Below are 9595 nucleotides of genomic sequence, written 5' to 3'. Positions count from 1 at the left end.
TCAGAGGATGAAATAAGGGATCAATATGAAATAGAAAAAAAAACATCAGAGGATGAGATAACGTAACATGTTGGAAAAGGAGACGACACTGAATGTTGAAGAATCCTAGTCAGGGATTCGAAAGTGCTCTGGAAGACAAAAAGACGACAAAGTCTCTGTGGTGGAAAGAGTTGAGAGTGCCATCTTGGACTTATTATCAGTACCAGATGTATCTGCCAAACCAGTCCAGTAACCTGACACACTCACAGAGGAACCTATTGTGAAGGCAATTTTTATGACATATATAATCATATATGACGTTTGCTTACTTCTAATTTTTGACCTTGTATGATCTATACTATGTTTAACTTTAATCTATATTGCTTAGATAGATGCTTAAAGCTCATGTGTAGCAGAGCAAAGGTAGTGTAAAAAGTGTCTTCTCCATATGAACTACTAAAGGCCTATTGTTAACTGTTAGCTGATAACAGAGAAATGTATGGGAAGCTCATTTCAGAGTAACAAGGTCTGAAGGAACCGCCCTGAAGAATTGCGAGCTGGAAGATAAGGACGAGAGGAGACCTGACTTATGAACTCCTTGAGCAAGTTTTGTTATCAATTTGGCAGTCCAGCAATAAAGATGAGCTACTTCCCCCAAACAGGATTAGGGATAAACTCTGGGTACACACCATTGTGATCATGACAATAAGCATGTTTGGACTGCATGGTATAAAGGGAGTGCACTCTGAGATCAGGATGCACACTTCGTTTCTATGCTTTGTGTGTCTTTTCATGAGCATATTAAAGTGTGACAATACTGTCAAAGCTGTTTTGTCTCGCTTCTCACTTATTGTCGGAATGGAATTAGATTATTGCCATGACACCAATAACCCTTGCATGTCAGCTGAAGCAAGTACAATAACTGATGAGCAACTTGTTGAGACAGAAATTCAGATTACAGAAGATGATGACACTAAAGAATACTGAAGAAAGTAAGGCCCTTCAAATTGAACAAGTCAATGACAATGATCCCTCCTAAAGTTTCTCAGATGAGGATTTGGGTATGACTTCCCAAGCATCTACCAAAGAACCTTTAACAACGAAATTATGTCATAGATTCAGGATATAAAGAGCAAGCTTAGGAAAAAGCCTGATTGTTTTCTCAAGCACAACAAACAATTTCACCCTTTAATCAAAATTAAAGACGCAGGAGAAAATTAACATCAATAGCCAGAAACCCTATTGTGGGAATGACTATCGTAACTCCAGAAACTGCTCCCAACATGCACCATCACTGATGTAGATCGACAAATTGAAGCTCAGCATGAACAGCTGCTAATTCAAAGGACGGGGTAAATATTGTGGGTAAAGCTTTGTCAACAACCCTAGCTCCAATACCGCACATGACTCTTGGGAGTCATTTGGACAGCTGTGAAATCTGGACGGTCCTTCAATGGAGATCTTAGTAGATGGAGCGAGGCCTTCAGAGGAACTAAGGTTAACAATAGAGACCACAGAAGAGATGTAATTGATAGATAAGGAAAAATAGGCTCAAGAGCTGAGTGTGCAGTAATTAACCTATGTCATAATAATAATTAGTGTGAATGCCCAGCATTCACACTATTGCTTTGCAGTTATTTATTTTTCTTCCGCCCATTTTTTGACACTTTGTAGCTCCTTCATACTTTTAGCTACTGAAACCATTCAACAATCAAAATGTTCAACTCATTAAGGACATTAGTGCTCCCCTTTCAGATTTTTCATACCTTTTGAACTTTTTGAAATACTCAACTTTTTTCAGCGATTTTTTGAATTGGAGTCAATGGGGGACTTTTGCAACATTTCCACCTCTTTTACTCCTTCATACTTTTAGCAACTGAAACCATTCAGGTATCAAAATGTTCATCTCTTTAAGCCCATTAAGGCTCACATTTCGTTTTTTTTAAATATTTTATACTTTTAGACATATTAAGCTTTTTCTACTTTTTCAAAACAATGGAAGTCTATGGGGAAAGGTTGAAACCCTCATCACCTTTGAACTGTATCTCCTCCTTCATTTTTTGAGCTAGAAACCCCATTTAAAGCTTAAACAGTTCAGGGCATTCAGCTCTTTCAGAATCATATTCAGATTTTAAAAATATTTTATAGATTTTGAACAATTCCGCTCTAAAGTTTAGCAATTCTGCCATACACTTTGCCTGTTAGAATGTTCAGCCCTATTGTGACATCACATACCAATTTGGAGGTAGCCTACAGTCACAATTTTTCTAGTGTAATGATACCATCCTTCCCTCTGTCCGGAATGATTTCCAGAACTTGTCAATTTACAATATTCATCTACAGTTCTATTTTGGAAATTAATTTCCCTATAATTATACTTTTTTAATTTCACAAAATTCAACTTTTTACCTCGTAAAAAGTGATGCAATATGTTGTTTTGTTTTGTAAATTTGCAGTGAAAATAGTAGGCTACTTAACATGAGATATATGTGGGACCATGTTTGAAGGGGACGTTGATGTCACGTGACAAATAAAGACCATTTCTTCTGATGTACTGTAGCTCTTTTTTCTTCTTTTAGAAGAACAATGTTCAGGTCAGGTTTTGCAGTTCGATAACCTAGGTCTACTTGGGGACACTTTTACCAGCGGCGGGGGGGGGGGGTCACATATTTCAGACTATAAACCTTTTCCATACATAAAGCATTGCTGCAAATGCTTGCAAGTTTTGTTACAGCCTTGTTGTGTGTGTTTGTAATGGGACTGGGAGCACTTTGAAATCTTTGCACCACTTCCACTTTTTCATACTTTAAACTACAGAAACCATTCAACAATCAAACTATTTAGGTATTTAGCACATTATGGCAATTTTTTCATTTTTTTATACCTTTAAAACTTTTAAAATATTCAGCCATTTCACATTTCAGTTTCCAGGTATTTCAGGTAGGCTAGTGACTTTCTGACTTTTCCTATTTATCCATTTTCAGCAATGCTTTCGCGATTTCTTTCAGCAGCTCAGCATTCACACGCTTTTTCTGTGGAAAAACATTTTTCTAGTAATAATAATAATAATCCATCCATCCCTCCATTATCTGAACCACTTATCCTGCTCTTTCCGGGTCGCAGGGATACTGGAGCCTATTCCAGCAGTCATTGGGCAGCAGGCGGGGAGATAACCCTGACAGGCCACCGGCCATCGTAAGGCCCACACACACACACACACACACACACACACACACACACACACACACACACACACACACACACACACACACACACACACACACACACACACACACACACACACACACACACCCCTAGGGATAATACATTTTATTTTTAAAGCGCTTTTCTAAAACTCAGTGCTTTACATAAGATGAGAACAAAGGACAAGAATAAACAGAAGATAATTAAAAAGTAGATTAATAGCAGAGGACATAATAGCATTGGGACATTATACAATAAAAGCCCGTCTAAAGAGGTTGTAGTGGTTATGGGGCTACATAATTCCCCTTATTGAGCTAGTAGGAACGTTAGTTTACAGCTGCTGTTTTCTCAGTTCGGGTTTACAGTGACACACTTCCGCTGCGCGGGTTTTTTGTTGTTGTTGTAATGGTGGACGGAATAAATGGTGCACGTTGTGTAGCCGAAAGAGAAAGTTGTCACGACTCCTGCTTGAGCTCCTCTACACTGGTGACCCCGACGTTTGTCTCTTGGTAGTTATCAGAGACAATCTTTCGAACGAACATGGTTGACGAAATCAGCGCGGTTTCTCTCAAATTGCCAGAGTTCTGGGAGTCATTGGCAACGACATGGTTCGCCCAGGCGGAAGCGCAGTTTGCTATCCGCAAAATAACGGATGATGCTACTAAATACAACTACGTGGTATCGGCGCTCGGATGTTCGACTGCAACTAGAGTGGCGAGTCTCCTTACAAATCCTCCGGCGGCAGACAAATACAAGGGGCTCAAAGATCAACTCTTGAAGATTTTTGAACTTTCCGACGCCGAGAGGGCCCACCGTCTCTTTTCTCTGCAAGGCTTGGGTGACAGCAAGCCATCCGAGCTCATGGACAAGATGCTGAATCTGCTGGGACCGGCGCACACACCTGATTTCCTCTTTGTACAACTATTTCTGCGACAACTGCCTGCTCAGGTGCGGACCGCTTTGGCTAACACCAGCATTACCGATTGCCGCAAGCTAGCTGAAGAAGCTGACAAGTTCTTCCTGGCCAGCCAACAGCAGCACTGCGCGTCCGCGCTCACCCCTGCCCACCCCCACACGCCACCACCTGGTGACTCCATGGTGGTCGCCCCGGCAACCCCCGGTCGGCGACAGGAGCCCGGCCTGTGCTTTTACCATGCAAAGTTCGGGGCCAAGGCGAAAAAGTGCACCTCCCCGTGCAATTTCAGCTCGTCGGGAAACGCCAAGGCTGGCGCTTACTAGTGGCCATGGGCGTCGGCGTGGAGGACAACAGGCTACTTTTCCTGCGAGACTCCATCTCGGGGCAGCGTTTCCTATGCGACACTGGGGCGCAGAGGAGTGTCGTACCTGCATCGAGTGTGGACGCCCTGTCGGGCGCTCACGGCCCTCCCATGGACGCTGCTAACGGCAGCTCTATCCGTACGTACAGCACGAGGCACATTGACATGTGTTTTAACGGACAGCGGTTCAGCTGGGATTTTGTCACCGCCGACGTGGCATTTCCCCTACTCGGTGCAGATTTTCTTTGTGCTCATGGGCTGCTGGTGGACGTCAGGAATCGACGCCTGATTGACGCCGTCACCTTCGCTTCACACGCGTGTGCACTCAGCGATACAGGCTCCGTCAGGCTGTCCAGCATGCTCTCCAATGAGGACGTGTTTCTCCATCTTCTCTCCGAGTTCCCTGACCTCACTCAGCCCACATTCTCGTCATCTACGACCAAACATGGGGTTGAGCACCACATCGAGGTGAGACTTTAAAGCTCTCTTATAAGTCTGTGGAAACAGCATTTTTAACATAGCTGAAAGAGATCCGTGTCTATGTCTGGATTTAAATGACAGTAAAATGAAGTTGAGGCTGACTAAGACAGAAGCAATCATGGAAACCTCATGGTGGAGATTGAGGAGGGAGAAATTAGTTTAAGCTCATCAATTCAATCAACCTAATAAGGATTGGTTGTACCATCAGTTGACTCAAAGCCCAAAGCAGTGGTGGAGAGTATGACCTCAATGTGGGAAACAGAGACGGGCTCTGTAGAAACGGGACAGCAGTTTTAAATGCAGTGGGTGGAATTACTAAGGAAGCTGATTATTTTAACTGTCTGGAATTGACATGGCCAGAGTGCCAGCAGGGGTAGAGCAAAGGTAATAGGGGAGGATACCCTAATTCACAGGATGAGTGAAGTAGAAGTGGTTTCTTAGCTCACCAGTTAAAAAGACAGAACAAAGCCCACTTGCTGTCAGGGGGTATATGGATGGGCAAAAAAGGAGCAATTATCCTGTCGTATAGAGTCAGACTTTCCCAAACAACTCCACGGAGGGAAAAATGTACTCCACCAATAGCTTTGAAGTTTCAAAGGCCAATTTTAAAATTCTTAAAAATAACAATGATAGTTTTAGCCAAAGTACTAATAGATCAGATTTTATATAATTGACTTTTACATTTATAACTCAAATGTTAGGAAGCATATTTTAAGTATTGGGCTCCCTTTATCAACCCAACCACTGAGGATGTACAAACCAGTTTGTGTCACGTATCTGGAAAAACCCAAAAGCAGACGGGACAACCAGGTAAGGAAAAAATCAAGTCTTTATTGAAGTGGCAGATCCCAGGAGTAGAGCAGGAGTTGGTTCAGTGGCAGGGAGACTGACAGGCTGAAGTCCTGAAGAGCAGAGAGCAAAAAATCAGAAAGGCAGGCAAGAATGCAAAAACTATGAACATCAGAGAATGCAGGCTAGGACTGGGACTGGATGTGCAATAACCTTTAGGCAAGAAACCATGAATGGCAACATTCCAGCGAAGACTGGTCCACAGTGGAAGCTTCTTAAAGGTAAGGGTGATTGCTTGATGGCCAGCAGGTGTGTTGATTGAAACCATGGATAGGAGTGCCAGAGTGAAGGAGGAGGAGGAGGAGGAGTGAGCAGGTGTCAAGGGAGAGGGGTTGTGACAGTATCCCCCCTCCGAGGGGCGCCACCGGGCGACCCACCAGGCATGTCAGGGTGTGTCCTGTGGAAGTCCCGGACAAGGGTCGCGTCCAGGACAAAGCGACGAGGGACCCAACACCTTTCCTCCGGGCCATATCCCTCCCAGTCAACGAGATACTGCAGGCCGCGACCGCGGCGACGAGAGTCTCTTATCTTGGCGGGGTCCATTCTCACCTGCCCATCGGCCATGATGTAGCCCAGGAAGGTGACTGAAGGCGCATGGAATTCGCACTTCTCTGCTTTCACGAAAAGGCGGTTCTCCAGAAGCTGTTGAAGGACTTGGCGGACGTGCATGACATGCTCTGACAGGTCTCTGGAAAAAATCAGGATATCATCCAGGTAAACAAAAACAAAACGATCCAACATGTCACATAGGATGTCATTTACCAGACTCTGGAAGACAGCTGGGGCATTACTGAGACCAAACGGCATCACCAGATATTCAAAATGCCCCAGGGGGGTGTTGAAGGCAGTCTTCCATTCATCTCCGTCTCGAACCCGGACCAGGTAGTAAGCATTGAGGAGGTCTAGTTTAGTGAACACTGTGGCTCCCTGGAGAGAATCAAAAGCAGAAGTCATGAGGGGCAGAGGATACTTATTCTTGACTGTGATGTTATTGAGGCCTCTATAGTCAATACATGGCCGGAGGGTCTTGTCTTTCTTGGCCACAAAAAAGAACCCCACATCAAGGGGTGATGATGAAGGGCGAATAAGACCAGCAGCCAAGGAGCCTTTGATGTACTTCTCCATGGACTCCCGCTCAGGCTTGGAGAGGCTATATAGACGGCTGCTGGGGAGGGGAGTGCCCGGCAGCAGGTCAATAGCGCAATCATAGGGGCAATGAGGAGGCAGGGAGAGAGCTTGCTGCTTGTTGAACACGGCTTGGAGGTCATGGTACTCTGGAGGCACCAGTGACAGGTCAGAGGTCTCAGGGCTTGACACCTGACAGGGGACAGACTGTGGTAGAGCAGACTGGAGGCATATGGCATGACAGACGGGACTCAAACTTGAAATTCTGGCCGATGACCAATCAATATGGGGACTATGCTTAACAAGCCAGGGATGACCAAGTATAATGGGAACAAATGGAGAATTAATAACAAAAAAAACTTAACTCCTCTTGATGGTTTCCCGACAACAGGAGGCGCACAGGCTCGGTCTTAGAGGTTATCCGGGCCAGGAGACGTCCATCCAGGGCATTAGCTTCAAGAGGCTGGTCCAGACTCACAGTGGCAAGACCTAACTGCTTCACAACGTTTGCATCCAAAAAACTTTCATCAGCTCCAGAGTCAATTAAAGCCAAAAGTTTAGTGGACTGACCTTTAAAACTGATGGTAGCTTGCAACTAGGTACGTGGACAAGGAGACAGAGGGCAGACAGTTGGGCTCGCGAGGATCGCCCCCCTCGGGAGCCTGCTAGTTTTGACGGACGGTGAGGGCAGGAGGCGAGAAAGTGACCAGGCTGACCACAATACAAGCAGCTGTTCTTGGTGATGCGGCGTTGACGCTCCTCCGGGTCGAGACGGAAGCGGCCAAGTTGTATCGGCTCCGAAGCTGGGGAAGAAGCACGCCTCTGGCTTTCTCGGAGGACGTCAGCCTCAGTCGAGCGAGCTCGGCCCCCTGAGTTTGGAGGTGTGGCCCGTGGAAAGTTGTTGTGACCAGGAAAGCGGCGCGTCCTCTCTCTCTCCTCGCTCCTGGAGACGGTTGTCCACACGAATGGCCAGGGTAACCAATTCCTCCAACCCTCCAGGCTCGGGGTAGGAAACCAATTCGTCCTTTAAGGATTCGCTTAGACCGTTGGCAAACCCGGCCGGGAGGGACTCGTTGTTCCATCCGCTCTCCGCTGATAGCGTACGGAACTCAACTGAGTAGTCAGCGACGCTGCGGGAACCCTGGCGGAGAGAGATCAGTCTTTTTGAAGCATCCTTTCCCCGCACGGGATGATCAAAAACCTGGCGAAAAGCAGTGGTGAACTCAGCGTAGGATGAGAAAGTGGAGGCCCGCATCTCCCACACCACTGTAGCCCAAGCCAGAGCGCTTCCCCGGAGAAGACCCATGATGTAAGCGACTTTGGCTCCATCTGTGGAATATGACTGGGGCTGCTGGTTAAACACAGTCTCACACTGCATCAAAAAAGGGCGACAAAGTCCAAAATCTCCATCATACTTATCGGGCAGGGCAACCCATGGTTCCTTAGCCGAAGTTGATGGCGCTGAGGGTGGCGGAGCTGGAGGGGCGGGACCCGGGCTAGCGGAGGCACCAAGCTGGGTCTGGATTCCGGATATCTTTGAGCTGAGCTCACGGAGGGCGTCAGCCATCCCCTGTAGCACCTGGCTGTGCTGGCTGAGGACCGATTACTGGTTGGCTACAGCCTGGCAGTCCGTGGCCAGGTCTGTGGTGGAATGGTCTGCTGGGTCCATAGTGGCTGGAACGTACTGTCACGTATCTGGAAAAACCCAAAAGCAGACGGGATAACCAGGTAAGGAAGAATTCAAGTCTTTATTGAAGTGGCGGATCCCAGGAGCATGAAAGTTGTAAGATTTGAGGAAGCTTCATCAAGAGGGATCTGCCAAAAACCACATTTGGCATCCAGAATACTGAAAACTTTAGCACCAGGCATGTCTGCAATGATTTGTTCAATAGATTTCAGGGGGTGACGTGGTCTGAGAAGGGCCTTGTTCAGGTGCACTGGGTCGATGCAAATTCTCACAGTTCCATCTTTTTCCTGGCTCCAACTATGGCGGACACCCATTCTGTGGCTTCATTTTTCTGGCACTATGACACCAAGTGCAGCTATTCGATCAAGCTCTGCTTTAACCTTTTCTTTCATGGCTATTGGAACCTTGCAAGGTGCACACACTGTAGAACCAATACTGTCATCTAGCCTCATGGGATATATGACTGGCAATTTACCTATAGTGTTGCTATCAAACAGGTCTTTGTATTCCCATACCTCTGGTGCTTCTTGTTGTAGGGTGTGGATGTCAGGTCCAAGGTGTATGAGTCCCATGGCAACACTGTCTTGTAGTCCTAGCAATGGTCTCAAATCCCTATTGACCACGTGAAATTTGAACTGCCCCTGCAGACAGTGTAGTATTGCTGTGCCCTCTGTATTAATTGTCTCACCCCCATAGGCCACAAGATTGACTCTTTCATCTGCATTCACATGGATTGTGCAGTCAACTGCATGCAACATGCGTTTGGACATCATATTGCATTTGGCACCAGTGTCCACTTATACCTTCAGTTGCTCCTTTTCACTTTTCAGTTTCAGCATTGTGAAGATTTCTCCTTTCTGAGTGGTTGAATCAACTGGGTCACAATAAAAAGTATCATCCAAAGCACTGTCTGGTTGTTTGATCAGTTCGTTCACTCTGTCTGGCTGTCTTTTTCTGTATTGACTGGGAGCTTTGGCGCCAACTATGGGCCATA

This window comes from Lampris incognitus, chromosome 3 (assembly GCF_029633865.1).
Source record: "Lampris incognitus isolate fLamInc1 chromosome 3, fLamInc1.hap2, whole genome shotgun sequence".
Lineage (NCBI taxonomy): Eukaryota > Metazoa > Chordata > Actinopteri > Lampriformes > Lampridae > Lampris > Lampris incognitus.
The sequence above is the reverse complement of the archived record's forward strand: the minus strand, read 5'-3'. Positions refer to the sequence as shown.